Source organism: Mesoplodon densirostris, chromosome 19 (genome assembly GCF_025265405.1).
Source record: "Mesoplodon densirostris isolate mMesDen1 chromosome 19, mMesDen1 primary haplotype, whole genome shotgun sequence".
NCBI lineage: Eukaryota > Metazoa > Chordata > Mammalia > Artiodactyla > Ziphiidae > Mesoplodon > Mesoplodon densirostris.
The window spans coordinates 33,541,225-33,565,185 of record NC_082679.1 but is presented as its reverse complement, the minus strand read 5'-3'; positions in this window follow the sequence as shown (position 1 = coordinate 33,565,185).

Below are 23,961 nucleotides of genomic sequence, written 5' to 3'. Positions count from 1 at the left end.
TTTTTTCGGTACGCAGGCCTCTCACTGTTGCGGCCTCTCCCGTTGCGGAGCACAGGCTCCGGACGCGCAGGCTCAGCAGCCATGGCTCATGGGCCCAGCCGCTCCGCGGCATGTGGGATCCTCCCGGACCGGGGCACGAACCCGTGTCCCCTGCATCGGCAGGCGGACTCTCAACCACTGCACCACCAGGGAAGCCCACAGCATCTATTTTTGACACATGCACACTTAACTTTCCGTCTTCTCACTCCATTTCTTCATCCCTGCTGCCTTCCAGTGTTTACCTGCGATCAATCCACCCTCTTCCTTTCTCCATCACTCTTTTCTATTTTTGAGTCGAATGGTGACTTTCCTTATGGCTTGTATGGCAAGAAGAGTGCATTCATTTATTCAACCAGTGTTCAGTGTAGCAATGAATAAGATCGACACAGTCCTTTTACTCATGGAGCTTATGTTCTGCTGGGGGACACCAACAAAACTTATATAAATATAATTGCAATGTAATTCTAGGTGGTGACAAATGCTGTGAAGGAAAAATAGGGCAGAGTAAGGGCATGGAGAAGGATGAGAAACCACAGTAAAATACCATTTCACACCCACCAGGTTGCTAAAAATGTCCTACAACAAGGTGTGTGTCAGCTACGATGTGGAGCAGTAATTCTTATCTACTGCCAATATAGGGTGAATGGGTGCAGCCACTTTAGTAAGCAGTTTGGAACAATTAACCAAAGGCGATCATGCACATGGCCCAGGATGCTGCCACTCCAATCCTAGAGAAACTCTAGTCATGACCAGAACGTGTACAAGCATATTCGTAGGATCATTGTTCATAATAACAAGATCTGAAAAAATCCAAATGCTCACCCAGAGCAGAATGAATAAATAAAAGTGTGGTATTGTCCTATAATAGAATATTACCTGTAGTGAAAATAAATAAACTGCAGCCACACACATCAACATGGATGATTCTCAAAAATATTATATTGAATGAAAAAGCAAATATAAAATGATTCTACTTATGTAAAGGTCCAAAATAGGCAAGACCAAACAATGGAGTGTTTAAGAATACATGTACAGGGGGCTTCCCTGGTGGCACAGTGGTTGAGAGTCCGCCTGCCGATGCACGGTCCGGGAAGATCCCACGTGCTGTGGAGCGGCTGGGCCCGTGAGCCATGGCCGCTGAGCCTGCACATTCGGAGCCTGTGCTCCGCAACGGGAGAGGCCACAACAGTGAGAGGCCAGCGTACCGAAAAAAAAAAAAGTTTATATACTATGCCTTGGCATTAGTAATAATATAAATGTGTTTGTGATAATATATATGTGAATATATATGTATAAAGTACACATGTGTGTATGTATGTTCGTGGAAAAATAGCAGTTCCACCACCAGCAAACAATAACAGACAAAGACTTGTAGGAAAACTAAATAATCCTATGCACCTCCCCTCCCATTCCGCTCACTGTTCTACTCATGAAAGATAGCAACTTACGCCTCTACCTCTGGAGACTATGCTGTAACCACTCTTTTTTGGTCAATCAACTCTGGAAATTATCCCGTGAGTCTGTCATGGAAGACGCAAATTTAGCTCATGATCACACTTCATCCTTTCTTTTACCCAGGGTTTGAAAATTCTATCACTGCAATATTAAATAATATTCTTAAATTTCTATTTCTTGTTCCAGCTACTTCAGACAATTTCTCTCAAATCTCTGAGTTACACTATTAGGATATTTTGTTAATCATAGTTAAGTCTTTCAAGATTTGGCTACGGCTTGACTCTCAAGCCAGAAACGTGATGTTCAGTAATATAACTATGTAAAAATTGTTTCCTGCAGAACAAGGAAGGAGATCTGAATTACATCTTCTTTTCTAGGGATTTAGTGTTGTGACTCCTTTGCCACGCAAAAGAGAATGGTCTTAGCATCAAAGGCAAATGGACTTTTGTTGTTGTTGTTATTATTATTGTCAATGGACAATGTCATGCCAAATTTGAAGTTCCACATACCTGCCTTCTGGTTGATTTAGTTGTGTTATTGTTGTTGCTGCTGCTGCTGCTGCTGTTATTTGTTTTTTTGTTATTTGAATATTGAGTTATTTTATTTGGGGTAGTAGCCTTAAGAAGCATTTCCCCCACAATTCAATGTTAAATCTCATGTTTAAGTTGACACATTGAACCTGAGAGACCTTTTTAAACAAAATATTTCACAACTGGAAAAGAATATTTGCCATGTGAGGAGTCTAAGGCACAGAGAGGATTTTTTAGTAACTTGCCTAATGTCACACAACTAATAACTACTGTGTCTGTTTTGTACTAAGCAAAAGATCACTTGGTAAGCATGGAATCTTAGCAAACAGAAGTAAAACTCCCTGAGGCCATTTTATTTGGATCATGATCTATTCACTCATTCTTTTTTCAAACATTTTTTAAGCACTTAAGCACCTACTATTTTCTGGGCACTGCCTAGACACTGGGATTTACGACATGAATATAACACAGTTAATTGCCCTGCTGAGACTCAGTCTAGTGGAAAAGACAAATTAAAAAAAAAATTGCCATGAACCATAGTAGAAAATAATATTTAAAAATTTTTTGAAATAAAATAAAACATTCAAACGATGTGTCACCCAAAAATTGGCTCTCCAATCCAGGCCTTAAATTTCTTATCTGAAAAATGTGGAATAAGCGATGTCTTAGGTTCCTTTCAGCTTGAACAAATGTAAGCAATATGTTCAGTATATGTTTAACTCTTCACTGTATCATAATTTGTCTTAGTTTCTTTCTATTACGTGGGATCTACTCCATTCTTTTTCTTACTGACTTTCTTTTTGGAGCCTAATGACTTGATTTAAATCAAATAACTTCTAGGCCTTCTGCACAGCTAATATCCTGGGATTTATTTCCATGGAACACCTTACTCATAATGAATGCATTTATGATAAACTTTCAGAATGTTCCCTAAACGTTTGGAAATATCATTTTGCCACTTAGGTTGAGATGATAGTTTGGCTAGATATAAAATTCTTGGTTAAAAACATAATTTATCTCTGAACTTTGAAAATATTGCTCCCCTGTCTTCTCCTTTTCACGGTCAGTAACAAAAAGTTAGATGTCATCAAATTTGGGTTCTTTTCAGGTGATCTAGTTTTTTTTTTTTTCCTCTGTGTATATATGTAAGCTTTTAGGGTCTTTTATTTATCCATGTTGATCTAAAATTTCACAGTGATGTTTTGGGTGTGAGTCTTTTTTCACTGGATGGGCCTGTGTTGAAGACACATCTCCCTCTTCAGCTCTGCGTAAATTTTTAGATGATTTTTCTCCCCACCTGGTTCCCTACAGCATTTCTGTCCTCTCTCAAATCCCTGTTTGTATGATGCTAAATTTAGTTGATTGAAATCCCACCTCTTTTTTTCTCTTTCTCTCATGTTTTCTGTGTTATAATCTCTCAGATACTGATGGCCTTCTTTCTAGTGTCTTTACTGTAATATTAACCTAGTTGTCATTTTATGAACTATTGAGAAATATAGGAAATAAACATGCACATTATGTTTTCTTGAGTTTGAAGTTAAGATCTTACAAATAATCTTAGATTTAGTCAAGCTGAAAAGGACCTATGACATTGCTTAATCCACATTTTTTCAGATGGGAAAATTGAGCCCAAATAGGAGAGCCATGTTTTGGGTGACACACTGCTTTAATGTTAAGTTTGATTTGGAAAAATTCTAAAAGTACTATTTTCTACTATGGTTCATGGCAGATAATCTTTTCCAGCTGTGAAATAATTTAGTCAAAAAGGTCTTTGACCAAATTTGTTCTTTCAGGTCTGATGTGTAAACTTACATACCATTTCTAAGACTGATTTGTGGGGCAAATGCTTTCTAAGGGCATCCCTAAATTAACTTACACATGAAACTTTAACATATAACCTGCTTTTTAAAATTGAGATCACCTATAGAGGAGAAGGCAATTTGAAATAGATAATGTAGTTTAAAAAAATAAAACAGTATAGTTGTTTTTGGAGATAGAAGGACAAAATTTGGTTCTATTCAAAAGCAGATGTTATATGATGCCAACTTTATATCCATGGTTTACAGTTTTATTCTTTGTGAGACAAGACTGCATCCCTTACCCTCAATGTACTGATTAGTAGATTACAACAGCCTGGCTGCTGATATGGGTTTTTCTTTATATTCAGCTTCTTTTCTCTTACACACACACACACACACACACACACACACACACAGAGAGAGAGAGAGAGAGCCAATTAAGGGAAGCTTCCCAGAGTGCCAATCAATAAGAGCAGATAAAACATCACTGAAAATGTCAGGAGGAGGAAAAAATTGTATTTACTTAGACTCTCATGTAGAAAATTGCATATGGTCAAAAGAAAAATGTTGGAAAGCCCCTTGCAAGGAATGGGGTAGGATATGGACCTCTGTGGGGCAGGCCAGAGCAACTAGTGTGTGCCAAAGAGACAGGATCCTGTTAAGTGAAGGGCTTTTGTGTTCCTGGGTGCGTGTTCTGATTACCTCGTATTCGCACCATCAGTGAAGGAGAGATCCTTTGCCCTAACAATAGCCAGTACTGGACAGATAAAATTGACAATATTTTGTTAGTTCTGTATACTCACAGCCGGGGGAAGGGGGCCATCACATGCTATATAAGGCCTCATGAGGGTTGCACTGGGAGTAGAATGAAGCAGCTGGGGGCTGTGGGAGACAAGATTTGTAGTAATAAGAGGTTGAAGTGTCCCTTGGTTCCTGCAGGAAGATGTGCTTGGCTTGTTTGAATAATTTCACAGGCTAGCCAGGAAGTGAAGCCCATTAGGTTGGGGGCCAGGTGGAACGTAGCTAGATGAGAGAATTAGCTGGTTAGGGTCTTTTCTCATTGGGTGGGAAGCATGTCTGGTAAGAGCAGGGAACTCACAGATAAACCTTTGGGACCCTGTGAGACTTAAAGATATCAAGGCAGAAATTAAACTTTAGGTCTCACAATACAGTGGGGATAATGCGAGCTAGGCCCAGAGCTTGGGAGAGATTGATCAGAATCACAAAGGTCCTGATTTTCCAACTTCTTCACTCATTCCTGAGCCCCTCCTCAAAATATGTTGAACATATGATTATGGACTGAACTGTGTCCCCTCAAATTCATATATTAAAGTTCTAACCACAGTATGACTATATTTGGAGATAGAGCCTTTATAGACGTAAAGTTAAATGAGGTCATAAAGGTGGGGCCCTGATCTAATGGAAGTGGTATCCTGGTAAGAAGAGGAAGAGACATCAGGTGAAAGGCCATGTGAGAACACAATAAGAAGGTAACTTTCTACAAGCCAGGGAGTGAGGTCTCACAAGAAACCAATGCTGATAGCACCTTATTCTTGGACTTCCACCCTCCAGAACTATGTGAAAATCGATTTCTGTTGTTTAAGCTATCCAGTCTGTGGTATTTAGTGATAGCAGCCTGAGCAGACTGATACACATATAAAATAAAAATTGATTCAACAAGTAAAAAATTCTTAGCTGCTGAGTCCTCATGTCTGAGTCTGGTCTATTCACAGACTCTTAATATTGACCCTTTAATCCTCATTTCTCTCTCCAGCATTCAGTAGTAAAGAGAAGATTAAATTTGAACTTCAAAGTGGTTTTTTAAAAACTAGAAGATAATGACAACAGTAATGAAAATGCCCACCTTCAGGTCCCACTCTCCAATGTGCTAAAGCAGAGATCCTTCTTACTAATAAGATAACCTTGGATGATTCAGGCTCCCTCACTCAGCCTCAGTTTCCCCAATTGCGAAGTAAGAGGGTCGTATTGATAGATTTTTCATAAATTTCCTTTCAGCTGTAATATTCCATGGCTCCAAGACAATAATTGTTTTGCTCCTGTAGATCTTACATAATTCCATTTGCTAATAGTCTAATTTATAATTTTGAATGATATAGCAATAGCAATTAGCACATATTTAAGTTCATGGAGGCAGCTTCTCTATGAAGCACCCCTCTGGCTATAATTTCCATATGCACATTTGCTGCAATTGCTTCTCTCTGTAATACTGATTTTAACAACCTTATTCAGCAGATCATGCTTTCGAAATGCCAGGAGAGAACTAAATAAAGTCAAGGGTCAAAAGCATTACATGCTTCTGTATAAAATTAAAAGTTAATTACTAGCTGCATCCAGGGGCCAGGACTATTTTAATTTTGGAGTCACTTGCCTGACTATTTAGAATCTATGTTTTAACTATAGCATTAGAGAGTCAGCTGACTTACATTTGCTGCAAAGGGAGAGTCAGTCATTGCCAAGCAGAAACTATATGCCATGGCTTAGCTGACCTTTCTCCTTAACTGCCTGCTGTGTATACTGAAATCATGATCACTGACTTGTTTGTTAAAGTCATCATAAAATTTTATGTGTTTTTTTAAATGCCCTTTAGCAAAATGCATTTAGGAAGAAGAGTATAGGAACAAGGTTTCCTTCATTACATTAAAAGGCTTGACATTTGGTAACATTTATTTTCGGCAACAATTTAGGATAACGTTAGAAAACCCCATGGTCCAGGTGGTACAAAGGGCAGTGGTAAGGTACCCCATGAAACTCCTGCAAATAAGCAAATGAGATTACTCTCTAGGAGGCCATGTTTAAAAAAATAATAAACATTTGAATGTGATGAGAAAGAAGGAAAATCACCTTAAAGAGACAGGGTGCTTCCCAGGCAACATTTGACTACATAAGGCCCAAGGAAATGTTTCTTGAAGTATGTTCTACAGATCACTAATTCTGTGACTAGTGTAGTTGTTAGCCAGGAGAAAAAAAAAAAAAAAGATTTCTGCAGTCAAGTAGATTAGAGATAGTACATTAAAATAATTTTTAAAAATTATAAAAAGGTTTCAGCCAAGGAGGACTTTTCAGGACATATGATAACACTCACTGAGGACCTCCAAGAGGTCCTCGCTGGTAGCCACATTTCCCACACTAAATTTGGCCATGGATCACTCTTCTGAGAGGTCCTAGCAGGACTAATTTAACAATAACAACAAAAAGAGAACAAAACAAAACTTTGGGTAATCCTCTATTAACATGACTAAAGAAAGACTTTGTCAATCAAAACTATGGAAATTTCAAAAGGAGCATGAGAATCCATATTCCTTTGCTCTTTCAACCACTGGACAGTGGGCAGGGTGGCCTGGCTCAAGTGTCTTAAGTGACCAGCTTCTCCCTTCTCCCTCCTACAATGGTGAGATATAGACGATACGTCCTGCCGGCCCACCCCACCACCCCATCCCACCCCCACCCCCCCGCTGAATGGGGGACAAGTTACCATGATGCCAAGTCCCCACCTGCACTGTTTATTACAAAGTCCAACCTTATCCTTGGTTCCCTCCGTAAATATTCCTAAGAATCACTGCAGGGTGAATTCTTTCATCTCACCCTCACCCTCACCAACTGTTTTCTGGAATCATAGTGACTTGGAGGCCTTTCTGCTTACTGTTCACACGTGGGCTTGGTGGAATCTCACAAATCATAGAACCCTTTAAAAAATTCTCTGTAAAGGACAAGGTCATTGCACCTGTAGTTGAGATGGAAGGATCTCTTTTGAGGCTGAATGTCACCCGAGGAAGAGCAGGTTACTCTTTCAGGGGAGGTGCTCATATTAATCAAATTTGCACAGACTAATGAATGCCAGACTGATGTTTATTACTTCAAAGTGATAAAAGTTACTCTTGAGCAACCAGGACACCTGTGAGGGTGCTTCTTAGCACATCCCCCCCTGTAGAAAATCTGCACTGGAAACAAAATCAAATGAACCTTAGTTAGATGTCATTGAAGACCAAGTCATCTGAGTTAGATGCCTTCATCTTCAAATGGTTTATGGATAAGGCTGAAAACCACAAATATTTTGCCCTAGGGTAAGGAATGAGGAACTTCTGGGCATTGACAGATGAGTATTCTTCTAGAGAAAGGAAGGCTCTCTAGGAAGAGGTAACCACATGGACAAAGTCAGAGAGGCATGAAAATATTGTGACAAGAGAAAAGCCTCAGTGGGGCTTGGAGCAAGATGGAGAGGGCTGCCATCTTCCTATTCTGCCATTCTCAGTCTTGCCCACAGACACCCAGTCAGACCTTATTCAGGGAAATATCTAGCCTTCTCTGCCCCATAATATGTTGTTCTTTGAAGACTGTGGAGTTTGCCAAGGTTTGAAGCCAGATCTTAAAACCCCTAAGTTCCAGGCTTTTCGACTAAGAAAACCTTTTGGTTCTTAGACCTACTATGTGCCCAACCTCACCCACACTTCTGAGGAAACAAATAGAAATGCATCATGGAAATTGTTGAAGACAACACAGACTCTGAAATGATCCATTATGACACACTATGGTATATCATGATTCTATCATAGCTCAGAAGGGAGCCCAATCTCAAGGTATACATGAGTTAAAAGCAGGATGCAGGGTACTCACAGACTTTCTCCTACTGAAGAATAGTTACCAAAAATCATTCACAGTGAGAACACTCATTACTTTTATTCTGAAACTTGTCCGTAAGAGGCTTTTATCATGTTAATTGAATTCTTTACCTCCATTTTTTTTTCCTCAACACTGTCTAATGTTTGTGCAGCCACATGGTCAAAATCACATCCAATAGGAGGAGCTGTCCAGAGATCATATCATGCGGATGGGTTTCTAGAATCCATCTGAATACCTACTCCCTCTCCTAAGAACAGCAAACCAAGAGGGACACTGATTCATGAACTGTTATGAGTAGCACTGTTTGAATGAGTGAATGAATGCATGAACAGACAGACAGATGGAAACATCTCTTCCAGACATGAATTTTCAAAGAATATAAGTGAAACTATCATGGAGATGTCAAAGATCTAACCAGCGTATTCTAGACATAGACTACATATTCAGCCAATTTCAGTTCATAACTTAAGAAGTTTACGTTTCCAAAAACGTGCCCTAATTGTGCAGCACTCATTGTGGACACAGACTTAAAGCCTAGTTAATTCTCACCTACTAAGAAGGTGGGTACTGTGATTGTCTCCTAGTTCAGGCTCCTGGAGGAGACAGCTCTTTCTTATACCATAGAGGTAACTAGGGGTTATACAGTCTTCCACCTGTTACCCCGAACAGCTCCAATAGCCCATCCCCGGCAATGAGAATTGCTTGTGAGGTATGCTGAGGAGCTGTCTAATCAGAAATCAATGATCCAAACGGAGGTCTGTTGTTCTACAGCTGAGCTGGTGTAATATTACAATACCAATCCTAATGGAGTTACATAGAATCCATCAAAATATCAGGATGCAGGGGTCAATGAGGACCGCAATGCCTCACTTCCTGACAATTACCACTTATTACTGGGGCAGGCTTTCCCTCTGCTATTCAACTTACTTCAATAAATGATATTAGGCGACCCTGCAGGGGCAGTCAATACAGCATTGTTTTATTGTCACAGCTTCATAGTCAGATCAATACCTCAGTCTTCTGAGATATAGGTGAGAACCTCTGAATATGGCACTAATGAAATCATGTGTTTTTATGATTTTGAAATTATATATTTCATTCCCACTTCATTTTTAATGTCAACCATGTTGTTAGTGGGGGTCTGTCATCTAAAGTTTTGTGATATTTATACTCAGTGAGAACAGAAATGTATTCCCAGAAGGAAAAATAAATGTTTCATGAAACAATTTTTTTAATTTATTTTTTTAACATCTTTATTGGAGTATAATTGCTTTACAATGGTGTGTTTGTTTCTGCTGTATAACAAAGTGAATCAGCTATACGTATACATATATCCCCATATCTCCTCCCTCTTGTGTCTCCCCCCCACCCTCCTTATCCCGCCCCTCTAGGTGGTCACAAAGCACCGAGCTGATCTCCCTGCGCTATGCGGCTGCTTCCCACTAGCTATCTATTTTACGTTTGGTAGTGTATATATGTCTATGCCACTCTCTCACTTTGTCACAACTTACCCTTCCCCATATCCTCAAGTCCATTCTCTAGGAGGTCTGTGTCTTTATTCCCGTCTTGCCCCTAGGTTCTACATGACCATTTTTTTTTCTCTTAGATTCCATATATATGTGTTAGAATACAGTATTTGTTTTTCTCTTTCTGACTTACTTCACTCTGTATGACAGACTCTAGGTCCATCCAGCTCACTACAAATAACTCAATTTTGTTTCTTTTTATGGCTGAGTAATATTCCATTGTATATATGTGCCACATCTTCTTTATCCACTCATCTGTTGATGGACACTTAGGTTGCTTCCATGTCCTGACTATTGTAAATGGTGCTGCAATGAACATTGTGGTACATGACTCTTTTTGAATTATGGTTTTCTCAGGGTATATGCCTGGTAGTGGGATTCCTGGGTCATATGGTAGTTCTATTTTTAGTTTTCTAAGGAACCTCCATACTGTTCTCCATAGTGGCTGTATCAATTTACATTCCCACCAACAGTGCAAGAGGGTTCCCTTTTCTCCACAGCCTCTCCAGCATTTATTGTTTGTAGATTTTTTGATGATGGCCATTCTGACTTGTGTGGGGTGACACCTCATTGTAGTTTTGATCTACATTTCTCTAATGATTAGTGATGTTGAGCATCCTTTCATGTGTTTGCTAGCAATCTGTATATCTTCTTTGGGGAAATGTATATATAGGTCTTCTGCCCATTTTTGGATTGGTTTGTTTGTTTTTTGGATATTGAGCTGCATGAGCTGCTTGTATATTTTGGAGATTAATCCTTTGTCAGTTGCTTCATTTGCAAATATTTTCATTCTGAGGGTTGTCTTTTCGTCTTTTTTATGATTTCCTTTACGGTGCAAGAGCTTTTAAGTTTCATTAGGTCCCATTTGTTTATTTTTGTTTTTATTTCCCTTTCTCTAGGAGGTGGGTCAAAAAGGATCTTGCTGTGATTCATGTCATAGAGTGTTCTGCCTATGTTTTCCTCTAAGAGTTTCATAGTGTCTGGCCTTACATTTAGGTCTTTAATCCATTTTGAGTTTATTTTTGTGTATGGTGTGAGGGAGTGCTCTAATTTCATTCTTTTACATGTAGCTGTCCAGTTTTCCCAGCACCACGTATTGAAGAGGCTGTCTGTTCTCCATTGTATATTCTTGCCTCCTTTATCAAAGATAAGGTGACCATATGTGTGTGGGTTTATCTCTGGGCTTTCTATTCTCTTCCATTGACCTATATTTCTGTTTTTGTGCCAGTACCATACTGTCTTGATTACTGTATCTTTGTAGTATAGTCTGAAGTCAGGGAGTCTGCTTCCTCCAGCTCCATTTTTCTTTCTGGGTATTTAGGGTCTTTTGTTTTTCCATACAAGTTGTGAAATTTTTTGTTCTAGTTCTATGAAAAATAGCATAGGTAGTCTGATAGGGATTGCATTGAAACTGTAGATTGCTTTGGATAGTATAGTCATTTTCACAATGTTGATTCTTCCAATCCAAGAACATGGTATATCTCTCCATCTGTTTGTATCGTCTTTAATTTCCTTCATCAGTGTCTTATAGTTTTCTGCATACAGGTCTTTTGTCTCCTTAGGTAGGCTTATTCCTAGGTATTTTTTTCTTTTTGTTGTAATGGTAAATGGGAGTGTTTCCTTATTTTCTCTTTCATATTTTTTGCCGTTACTGTATAGGAATGCAAGAGATTTTTGTGCATCAATTTTGTATCCTGTTACTTTATCAAATTGGTTGATTAGCTCTTGTAGTTTCCTGGTAGCCTCTTTAGGATTCTCTATGTATGGTATCATGTCATCTGCAAACAGTGACAGTTCTACTTCTTCTTTTCTGATTTGGCTTCCTTTTATTTTTTTTCTTCTCTGATTTCTGTGGCTAAAACTTCCAACACTATTTTGAATAATAGTGGTGAGAGTGGGCAACCTTGTCTTGTTCCAGATCTTAAAGGAAACAGTTTCATTTTTTCACCATTGAGAACGATGTTGGCTGTGTGTTTGTCATATATGGCCTTTATTATATTGAGGTAAGTTCCCTCTCTGCCTACTTTCTGGAGGGTTTTTATCATAAAATGGTGTTGAATTTTGTTGAAAGATTTTTCTGCATCTATTGAGATTATCATAGGGTTTTTATCCTTCAATTTGTTAATATGGTGTATTCCATTGATTGATATGCATATATTGAAGAATCCTTGCACTCCTGGGATAAACCCCACTTGAGCGTGGTGTATGATCCTTTTAATATGCTGTTGGATTCAGCTTGCTAGTGTTTTGTTGAGGACTTTTGCATCTATGTTCATCAGTGATATTGGCCTGTATTTTTCTCTTTTTGTGACATCTTTGGTTTTGGAATCAGGGTGATGGTGGCCTTGTAGAATGAGTTTGGGAGTGTTCCTTCCTCTGCTATATTTTGGAAGAGTTTGAGAAGGATAGGTGTTAGCTCTTCTCTAGAATTCGCCTGTGAAGCCATCTGTTCTGGGCTTTGGTTTGTTGGAAGATTTTTAATCACAGTTTCAATTTCAGTGCTTGTGATTGGTCTGTTCATATTTTCTATTTCTTCCTGGTTCAGTCTCAGAAGGTTGTGTTTTTCTAAATATTTGTTCATTTCTTCCAGGTTGTCCATTTTATTGGCATATAGTTGCTTGTAGTAATCTCTCATGATCGTTTGTATTTCCGCAATGTCAGTTGTTACTCCTTTTTCATTTCTAATTCTACGGATTTGAGTCTTCTCCCTTTTTTTCTTGATGAATCTGGCTAATGGTTTATCAATTTTGTTTATTTTCTCAAAGAACCAGCTTTTAGTTTTATTGATCTTTGCTACTGTTTCCTTCATTTCTTTTTCATTTATTTCTAATCTGATCTTTATGATTTCTTTCCTTCTGCTAACGTTTGGGTTTTTTTTTGTTCTTCTTTCTCTAATTGCTTTAGGTGTAAGGTTAGGTTGTTTATTTGAGATGTTTCTTGTTTCTTGAGGTAGGATCACATTGCTATAAACTTCCCTCTTAGAACTGCTGTTGCTGCATCCCATAGGTTTTGGGTCATCGTATTTTCATTGTCAGTTGTTTCTAGAGGTATTTTTTGATTTCCTCTTTGATTTCTTCAGTGATCTCTTGGTTATTTGTTAGTGTATTGTTTAGCCTCCATGTGTTTGTAATTTTTAAGTTTTTTTCCCTGTAATTGGTATCTAGTTTCACCATTGTGGTCAGAAAAGGTACTTGATATGATTTAAATTTTCTTAAATTTACCAAGGTTTGATCTGTGACCCAAGATATGATCTATCCTGGAGAATATTCCATGAGCACTTGAGAAAAGAGTATATTCTGTTGTTTTGGGATGGAATGTCCTATAAATATCAATTAAGTCCTCTTGTTTAATGTGTTACTTAAAGCTTGTGTTTCCTTAATTATTTTCATTATGGATGATCTGTCCATTAGTGAAAGTGGGGTGTTAAAGTCCCCCACAATTATTGTGTTACTGTCAATTTCCCCTTTTACGGCTGGTAGCATTTGTCTTATGTATTGAGGTGCTCCTGTGTTTGGTGCATAAATATTTACAATTGTTCTTTCTTCTTTTGGGCCTGATCCCTTGATCATTATGTAGTGTCCTTCTTTGTCTTGTAATAGTCTTTATTTTAAAGTCTATTTTGTCTGATATGAGTATTGCTACTCCAGCTTTCTTTTGATTTCCATTTACATGGAATATCTTATTCCATCCCCTCACTTTCAGTCTGTATGTGTCCCTAGGTCTGAAGTGGGTCTCTTGTAGACAGCATATATATGGGTCTTGTTTTTGTATCCATTCAGCCAGTCTTTTTTTTTGTTTGGAGCATTTAATCCATTTACATTTAAGGTAATTATTGATATGTATGTTCCTATTACCATTTTCATAATTGTTTGGGGTTTGTTTTTGTAGGTCTTTTCCTTCTCTTGTGTTTCCTGCCTAGAGAAGTTCCTTTTGCATTTGTTGTAAAGCTGGTTCGTTGGTGCTGAATTCTCTTAGCTTTTGCTTGTCTGTAAATGTTTTAACTGCTCTATCGAATTTGAATGAGATCCTTGCTGGGTAGAATAATCTTGGTTGTAGGTTTTTCCCTTTCATCTCTTTAAATATGTCCTGCCACTCCCTTCTGGCTTGCAGCGTTTCTGCTGTAAGGTTAGCTGTTAACCTTATGGGGATTCCCTTGTATGTTATTTGTTGCTTTTCCCTTGCTGCTTTTAATATTTTTTGTTTGTATTTAATTTTTGATAGCTTGATTAATATGTGTCTTGGCATGTTTCTGCTTCGATTTATCCTGTATGGGACTCTCTGCACTTCCTGAACTTGATTGACTATTTCCTTTCCCATGTTAGGGAAGTTTTCAACTATAATCTCTTCAGATATTTTCTCAGATCCTTTCATTTTCTCTTCTTCTTCTGGGACCCCTATAATTTGAATGTTGGTGCATTTAATGTTGTCCTAGAAGTCTCTGAGACTGTCCTCAATCCTTCTCATTCTTTTTCCTTTATTCTGCTCTGTAGTAGTGATTTCAACTCTTTTCTCTTCCGGGCCACGTATCTGTTCTTCTGTCTCAGTTACTCTGCTATTGATTCCTTCTAGAGAATTTTTAATTTCATGTATTGTGTTGTTCATCACTGTTTGTTTGCTCTTTAGTTCTTCTAGGTCCTTGTTAAATGTTTCTTGAATTTTCTCCATTCTATTTCCAAGATTTTGTAACATCTTTACTATCATTACTCTGAATTCTTTTTCAGGTAGACTGCCTATTTCCTCTTCATTTGTTTGGTCTGGTGGGTTTTTACCTTGCTTCTTCATCTGCTGCATATTTCTCTGTCTTCTCAGTTTGCTTAACTTACTGTGTTTGGGGTCTCCTTTTTGCAGGCTGCAGGTTCATATTTCCCATTGTTTTTGGTGTCTGCACCAGTGGGTGAGGTTGGTTCAGTGGCTTGTGTAGGCTGCCTGGTGGAGGGGACTGGTGCCTGTGTTCTGGTGGGTGGGGCTGATATCTTATCTTTCTGGTGGGAAGGGCCGTGTCTGGTGGTGTGTTTTGGGGTGTCTGTGAACTTATTATGATTTTAGGCAGCCTCTCTGCTAATGGGTGGGGTTGTGTTCCTGTCTTGCAAGTTGTTTGGCATGGGGCATCTAGCACTGGAGCTTGCTTCTCGTTGAATGGAGCTGGGTCTTAGCGTTGAGACAGAGATCTCTGGGAGAGCTCTCGCTGATTGATATCACGTGGGGTCCAGAGGTCTCTGGTGGTCCAATGTCTTGAAATCGGCTCTCCCACCTCAGAAGCTCAGGCCTGACACCAGACCAGAGCACCACAACCCTGTCAGCCACATGGCTTGACCTCAGAGGTTGTAACTGGAGGAGAGGAGGAGGAGGATGCACAGTCCAAACCTGAGCCCGGAGAGGCAACAGTGGCAGCAGCAGACTACCTTGATGTGGCCAGGCCCAGCCCCTTGGACAAGAACCATGAGGGCGACAGTGGTGATCTTGAGCCCCCGCAGTAGCAGGAGGAGCTGGCCCCCCTGGCCACTGAGGGGCCACAGATCGTAGCAAGAAAGCAGTGCCGCTACCGTACCGCGTTCCAGTTGCAGCTGCAGGAGCTGGAGAACGTTTTCCACTACACTCCGATACTTAATTTTTTATGATTCTTCCTCTTCCCACCCACTCTGCCTGTTTTTCTGGGTTAATTATATGGATTTCCCCCACTTTGGTTTTAAAGAAGAAATATAAATAAATATCTAAGGTTTCATAAATTTCTGAGAGGGCAGCAGAAGGATGTGATGAAGTGGTAGGGATGATTCCACCATAATTCTCTTCCTTCCATCGGACCTTTCTTTTCTCATAATTACAGCGGGGATTGTATTTGAATATCAGTTATAAACTGATGGCTTGTGGACCACACAACCCACAAATATATTGTGTGTGCCTAGAAACCTTTATTATTATTGTTGTTATTATTATTACTTTAATTCTTTTAGACAGGGCATGCACTTTCTGTTTGCCCCAGTCCTCACATTTATGTTTCATACCTAGTTCCTGTGGTTTATTTGAGTATTCAACCTCTAGACAAAATGTTTATGGTGAAAAATGTATAATAATAATTTATAATAATAAAAATACCATAACTGTCATTTAATGAAATCTTGCTCTTAATTAGGCATAGTACAAACTATTTTGCATACATCGCCATCACCTAATTTCATACTTGCAACAATCTTGTGGAGTGATATTATTATTTTTGTTTAATTTACAGCTGAAGAGACAAAGACCCAGAGGGTTGACATGACTTGCAGTGTGGCAACTCTTCCTCATAGCTAGAAGGTTGTGGGGGCAGAGTTTAAATCCATGTCCAGCGAACTCCAGGATCCATATTCCTGATCATGGGTCATATTTTCTTTCCGTTCTAATTTTCTTTATGTCTAAATCTGATCCCATAGAACTGGAAACAGTGGCCCTAAAGTTACTTTTGATGGATTGAATTAAGAGATATCTACACAACTGAGGGACTATAGGGGAAAGTCTAATTAATTGGACTATAGGGGAAAGTCCAATTAATTTCAGGTCAGAGGTCTTGCATCCTGGCTCCTTTCTGTCTCTGCCTGTGGCTGAGAACCATTCTCTTAACCTACCTTTATCTCCATTTCTTCATCTGTAAAATGAGAGTCATCCCCACTATGCTCTAGGGCCGTTGGGTGGATTAAATGGAAAAACACTAGTACATGTTCAGTCTCTAACCAATGCTATGGCCAACTTCAGATTACTTTGAATTTTGATCTTGTTCAACTTTTAGATATTGCTGGTCCTCTTGCTATACTTTTTATTTTTGTTTAAATTTGTCCTGGTATCACCCTGAGGATGACCTAGTGTTCATATCTGTGTAGCTGATACTAGTTCAAAGAATGTTATAGGGACTTCCCTGGTGGCGCAGGGGATAACCCTCCCAATGCAGGGTGCCTGGGTTCAATCCCTGGTCAGGGAACCAGATCCCACATGCATGCCACAACTGAGAGTTCGCATGCCACAACTAAGGAGCCTGCCTGCCTCAACTAAGAAGCCCACGTGTTGCAACTAAGGGAGCCTGGAGCCTCAACTAAGGATCCCACTTGCCCCAACTAAGACCCGGTGCAACCAAATAAACAAATTTTTTTAAAAACTAGAAAAACTTTAAAGAAATTTTAAAAAAGAATGTTATAAAAATGCATTCTTAGATGGACACCTAAATTCCAGTGATTTAATGGGATAGGCTTTATGAGACTTAAGGAATGGGTGGAGAGTTAGCTCTCTGCAACATCTGGGTAAGTTTCTCTTTGGTCTGGGAGAAGCTTCTTGTGGTTGCAACAGCTTCTTACTCTCCTCTTTATAGAGGCACTTAATGCCTGTGAATGTAATAGCCCAGTCTGTGTAGCAGGTACCTATGCATAAGCAAAAATATAGAGCCTTCACCCTGCTTGTTCTGGTTCTACACAAAGAAGTTTTATTTCTAGGAAGGCAGTATAAGACAGTTGTTAAGAACCTGGGCTTTCCTACCGACAAACCTGGTTTAGAACTAGCATTTAGCATCCATGTGATTTTGACCTGTCACTGCAATCTCCCTGTCTCAGGTTCCTCGTCTGTAAAATGGAACGATAAATCACATTTAGGTGAGGACTCTGTGTGAAGGGCTCACCACAATTTCTGACTTGGTACATGTTAGTGCTCAATACATGTTAGCTGCTGTTTTATTTATACTATAATAAATAAGATATATCAATTAGATGAACAAACCATATACCAAAACATAAATATACTGTTTTTTAAGTCCTGACAAAATACTAATCTTCGTGTTCAATTCTCCATGACATTCGGGTCATTGCTTTCTGGTCTCTGTTCCCTCTGCCCCAGAAAAATGGTCTTCAGAGCTCACCAGTGCTTTTCTAAGCAGGACATGCAGGGACCATCTCTCAGCAAGTCATCCCAAACTCGCCATGACGTTTCTCTGCCCTGATGTCCCATAGTCCTTGTTGTGTTGTATCTCCCTTCTGACAGGTATGGTCCCTAGCACTATATTAAAGTGTTATGAAGTCTTTGGAAGTATTGTTCATTTGGCCAACTTTGGCTCCAGTAGAATCCAAATGCCTTCAATGCAGGGTTTCAATGCAGGTTTAACCTCAGCACTTTCAAAGTTTGGACCAGATAATTCTTTTTCAGGGCGGTGACTGTTCTGTGCATTGTAGGATGTTTATCAACATCCCTAACCTATACTCACTAGATGCCACTAGCATTCCCCCATTAGTAACCGTCAGCAATGTCTCCAGACACTGCAGATGTTTCCCAGGTTACCAAAGTCAGGCCCTGTTGAGAACCATTGCTTTAGTGAAACTCTTTGCTTAGACAGAATGAAAACTTGCCCTTAGCTAACAGCACTTGAGGAAAAATTTTCCCAATTTCTTTAGGTGGAACTTGGTTTTTAGGTGTTTTCTAAAATTTTATTTTATTTTTTAGTAAACAAAGTGGGCATCAAGACTTGGAGGCTGCTTTTTAAATTTGGAATGCAGAGGGGTTTGGTTATGCAACAGACTGTTTTAATTGCAGAGTCAGTGAATATGCTGCATACAATTTATTGACTGTGGATCCTGGAGGGAATTGCAGACACAGCCGTAAATGACAAAAGCACGCCAGCCTCATAAACCCCAGGACCCTAGGAAGTCTGTTTGGGGTGATTTCATAGTGGGAACCTCAGAACGAGCCCCTGTCCCTCACCTCCAATATCTTTTCACACCAAAAGAGAATGTGCTGAGGATGGGAAAGAGTAAGGCACAGAATGAGAAATCACAGTCCTCCCCACCCCTGTGCACACACATCCCACATCAAACAGCCTCCTCTAGAGCAAAAGGAATTTTCTTCTGGGGCAGAGGTGCCCAGAAAGAAGACATGTGTGAAAACCATTTTGCTTTCCCCTGTACATCTCATCTGCCTGGGAGAAGCTTACAGATGTAAATACTAACTCATTATCTAATTCTAGACTGAATAAACGGCCAGATACACAGATATAAATTACCCCTTTTACCTTCTCTGAGGGTGTTGAGAGGCAAACAGATTGCCCTCTTCTGTTCTCATTTTAAATGGGTCAGAGCATCGGTGGAACTAGATAATTCACTCCAATCCACTAGATGTAAGCACCTCGTAAATTTCATAATCAGCACTAGCATTTTCCTTTTCATAAGCAGTATGTCTTCAGCAGCGTTAATTACATGACTGGTAATGGTCTCCCATTTTGAATCCCTGTTTTGGATGAAATATGGTCCAGCCCAGAGCAGTCCCCCTAAGCAGGGCCCTTTGCAACCACACATCAAAGGGTTTGGAAAGGCTATGTGTGAAATGTTATTTTGACTTTTAAAACTAATCCAGGAAAGAAAATATACATATGGAGGGGCCTGTAGAACCCTTTTATTAGATCGGAAGCAGCACAATCCTTTAAGTCTTACCTTAAATAACGCTTCCTCTGGTTGGCCTCTCCTGACCTCCTTGACGGTGCCCTTTCCTGTACACACCTTTGACAATGTTCTTTGCTCCTATGGTGTCTCATCATTTTCCATCACAAATTAGCATGACGCATCATAATTATTTACTTACTGTCTGTCTTCCCCCCATCTGTCTTGTTTCTATCTATGTGACCCACAGAAGACACTTCAAAACTATTTGTTGAATGTTGAATGCATGTCCAGCTAAGGCAAAATTATAAAGTAAGCAGACTTTGTCGTGTCAACCCATCTGCCTCCCCAGCAATGACGAAGTAGACAGAATGAATTTTGTTGTCTAGAAAGACCAGGGTATAAATCCTGATGTTAAGGACCTGGGCAGTTCACTTTCTCTGCTTCCATGGCCACACCTGTAAAACAGAGAGGATGATGTCTAACACATGAGGTTGTCAGAAGGGATGTAAAGGAAGGGGGAGGCAGGGATGACCAGAAAGTAGGGGCCAGGTCGACCAGTTAGTGGAATAGGTCAGTCAGGGCTGAGAAGCAAAGAGTGGGGCTCCAGAATCAGCTTCACCATCTATCAGTGATGTGCCTTTTGGAGACTTGCTGCATCTCTCTGTGTCTGTAAAATAGCAATAAGATGACCTCTTTCACAGGGTTATGAAATTTAGGTACCAAAGGGTTTTGGAAAAAAATGAAAGTAGATATTAGTTGGTGTCCTGTTTCCCATAGCCAAGACAATAGAGCCCAGAAAGACTAACAGATTCACTCATGATCAGTGTTTGAGCTAGAAACAGAATCAAGAAAAAGGTAAGGAGAAGAGAGCTGGAAATGGACCCCAAGCTATCTGCTGTGAGAGGGAAAAGGACACTGACTTCTTTCTCAGGGAGCCCCCCAGAAACATCTCAGGAATCTTGGGGGCTATGTAGCCTCTCTTAGAATAAGGCCCTTCTCACTTACTCAAACCCAAAGGACATGGAAGCTGGCTGGCCCATCCTTTCTCCCCACTGCAAGCTGTGGGAGCATTCTCATACTCTGCATGAGAGCTGACATGACCCGATTAAACACAGTTTTTAAAAGTTAAAAATGGGATTTACTAGCTCACAGAACTCAGAGACGAGGAGGAAAGGTAGAGAACAACATTATGGGGTCCAGATACTGAACAGGGTCCTTGGTGATAGACCTCTTGGCCCTGTCCTCTGGGAGCTGGCTTCATTCTTGGGCTCGTCCTCCAGAAGGGGGCAAATGGTTGCTGACAGCTCCAGGCCTCCTCCCCCAAAACTAGAGTCAGTGTCTGAAGAGGGCTTTCACTGACCTAGCACTGGTCACAGGCCATCCCTGAACTGTTAGCCTGCTCACTCTGGTCCTCACCCAGCTCTGGAGTCAGGGGGATGTGATGGCAGTGAGGCAGGCTGGGACCTGGGACCCTTTGCTGCAGTGCTGCAATGCTTGCACCTGGACAAATGTCACCTCGAGCTACAAATTAAAAAGAAACTATATGGGAGCAAAAATAACTGCATGCGGGGCTTCCCTGGTGGCGCAGTGGTTGAGAGTCCACCTGCCGATGCAGGGGACATGGGTTCGTGCCCCAGTCCAGAAAGACCCTACATGCCGCGGAGCGGCTGGGCCCGTGAGCCATGGCCGCTGAGCCTGCGCGTCCAGAGCCTGTGCTCCGCAACGAGAGAGACCACAACAGTGAGAGGCCCGCGTACCACAAAAAAAAAAAAAAAAAATGCATGCATGTGCAGTTGGGGCAAGTTATAGACAGAAAGAGAGAAAAAGACCAAAAAACCCAACTGCCAGTTCTGAAGAGGCGGGAAAAAACAGGGTGTCAGGAACAAAAACAGGGTACTGCGCATGCCCCTGCACTCAACACCACCAGAGGGGTGGGCAAAATGCCTAAGGCACCCCTCCAACCTGAGCCCTACCCTCACCCCATATAAGGAACCAGCTTGCCCCCACGTCGGGGAGCAAGCAAGGGAAACTGTTACTTGTTTTTGCTCCCCATTACTGCATCAGGAGCCCCAGTAAAGCCTTGCCTGAATTTCTTGTCTGGCCTCTAGTCAATGTCTATTGACTGGGGAAGGCCAAGAGCCCTGGCCGATATCATCAGCAGCCCGCATTAGCATGTGGGTTCTGGAAAGAGGTAGGAGGTGAAGGGTGTTTCCTAGAGAGATTCTAGGAAGGCAAAAATAATAGACCCGCTTCTCAGAGACTTTAGAAGTTTCTCACACATTGTTTGCACACTCGTCGTAAACTAGAACCCTTAGAGCTGGCTCCACGATACCCCCTAAATCTCCATTTTGCTACTAAGGGCTTTTCCCATTGGGTGGTGTTCATGACAAGAAACCACACTTTCTGGACCGTGTTCTTTCTCAGTATTCATCCCAGCAGCTCTTTGGACTTTGAGCTCTGCTAGGGTCTGAGGGCCCAGGAGCTTCTATTGACTAAACCCCAGAAGCCGTATGATAAAGTCTGACTCGGGGGCTCATGGTTTCCCTAGTTCGGGAATTAATTCACGTGCTGCTTGTGTTATGCAGACTCACCGATTGTGCTCAGTGTCACAAACTGTACTGAAACCTCTTAACACCTTTTAAAACTCGATTCACTTTTGATGCCATAAGAAAGGCTGGGCCAATAAATAAGAACTAGAATCCATTTGTGGTCCATTTTGCTAAAGTATATTAAATATGGCCTACAATTTGAACTTGCCTTATAAAATGTTTACATGCCATTAAATTGTCCTAACATCCCTCGTGTAAATTAAGCAGGCTGTGATGTTCCTTATTCCAGGGAGCAGCAGTGATTAAAGCTGTAAAATACCTTCATGCAATAAATCAAATACTTTGCTCCTAAAAGCAGTATTATAAATATAAAAGGCAACTATACTGACCTCAGTGTCTGAGCTTGAATTGCTTTGGGAAAAGCAGCAGAGAAAGAAATATTCTAATTGGGATGCTCAGTTCATTTGTTCGCTGTGCTTTGGGCATGTGCGTTCCTGGAAAATGTTGTTGTCTACAGATAAGCTTTCCAAAACACACAACTATTCTTTATAAACAGGACAGGTTCACACAGATCCATTCAGGCAGGGACCAGCATCTTAACCGGCAATTTGGAGTGCACATAAGTAGGTCTCCTTGGCAGGAGAGCTTCCTGGTTGAGAAGTGCTCCAAAATCCTGCTTGCACCCCATGTGCCTTCCACACGGTTGCTTTTTATAAAGCCTCTTCCTTCTCCCTCAGCTGGGCCATCAATGGGCTGTTTTCTTGCAAGTGCTCGAGGTTTAATGGAGCTTAAGTGAGACACAGACCATTAACGCAGTATCAATATTTATTTTTGGTTTCCATGGAAACAGATACCAGCCCGTGGGTAACTTCTCTTCCAATGTGAGCAAAAGGATCTTTTGCAGGGGCGAATATTCTGCTTAGTTTCTTGGGGGAAGGACAGTGGTTATGAGGTTAATAAATAAACCATCATTTATTTAATAAATAGAAACACATAGAGGAGAAGCACCTTAGCGGGACTGTACCTCATGTGTGCCTGTGCTAGGAAGGGCACATCAGTTCGGGCACCTCACAGATATCTCTCTGTCCCCACCATTTGGGCATCCTCGGTCCTTTTGTTGCTGGGCATAAGCATCCCGATATCATCTATCTTGCTCCACAGGCTCTAGTTTCTAACCTGTTAATCAGGTTTGAGGCTCTCTGGAAGAGCATGCCTGGCGTACTAATTTCATTTGGCTTTGTAGATGGCTAAGGAGCAAAAGTCATCATATCTGGGCTTGGATTCATGCCCCGAGCCTGGGGTACCAACAGTCCAGCTGTTTTGTGTAAGTGTCTGCTCTCTTCTCAGTGGTTATACAAGCTATGCCTCTGCCTTAGGGAAGGGCTGACTCCAATGCTGAAAGTTCTGCAGAATAAAAAGAGGCATCAGGGCCTCCCTGGTGGCGCAAGTGGTTGAGAGTCCGCCTGCCGATGCAGGGGATACGGGTTCGTGCCCCGGTCTGGGAGGATCCCATATGCCGCGGAGAGGCTGGGCCCGTGAGCCATGGCCGCTGAGCCTGCGCGTCCGGAGCCTGTGCTCCGCAACGGGGGAGGCCACAACAGTGAGAGGCCCGCATACCGAAAAAAAAAAAAAAAAGAGGCATCAGGAGATGCAAGTTCTGATTTTACCTCAGAAATTAATCAGCTCTGTAACCTTGCTCAGTCCATGTATCCTTCATGATTTAGTCTCTAAATCTTCATCTAAAAAAATGGAGAATTATATTGTATGGTCTCTACAATGCCTTTGAGTTATGAAATTCTGTGTAAACATGCTTCTAAGTAATAATTTTGCCAGGCAATTCCCTACCACTCAGCAGCATGGGTCTCTTCCACTTTCCATCACCTTTCATGGAATCATCTGTCTACACGTTGGTTTTCAATGACTTCCTTCATTTCTCCTAATTGTATGTCGGCCAGGTTTCTTCTTTCTTCCAATGTGCTTTTTCTTCTTCACTAAGCTGAATTTTTCCCCAGATGCTCTTTCCATTCGCTCCCACTTTA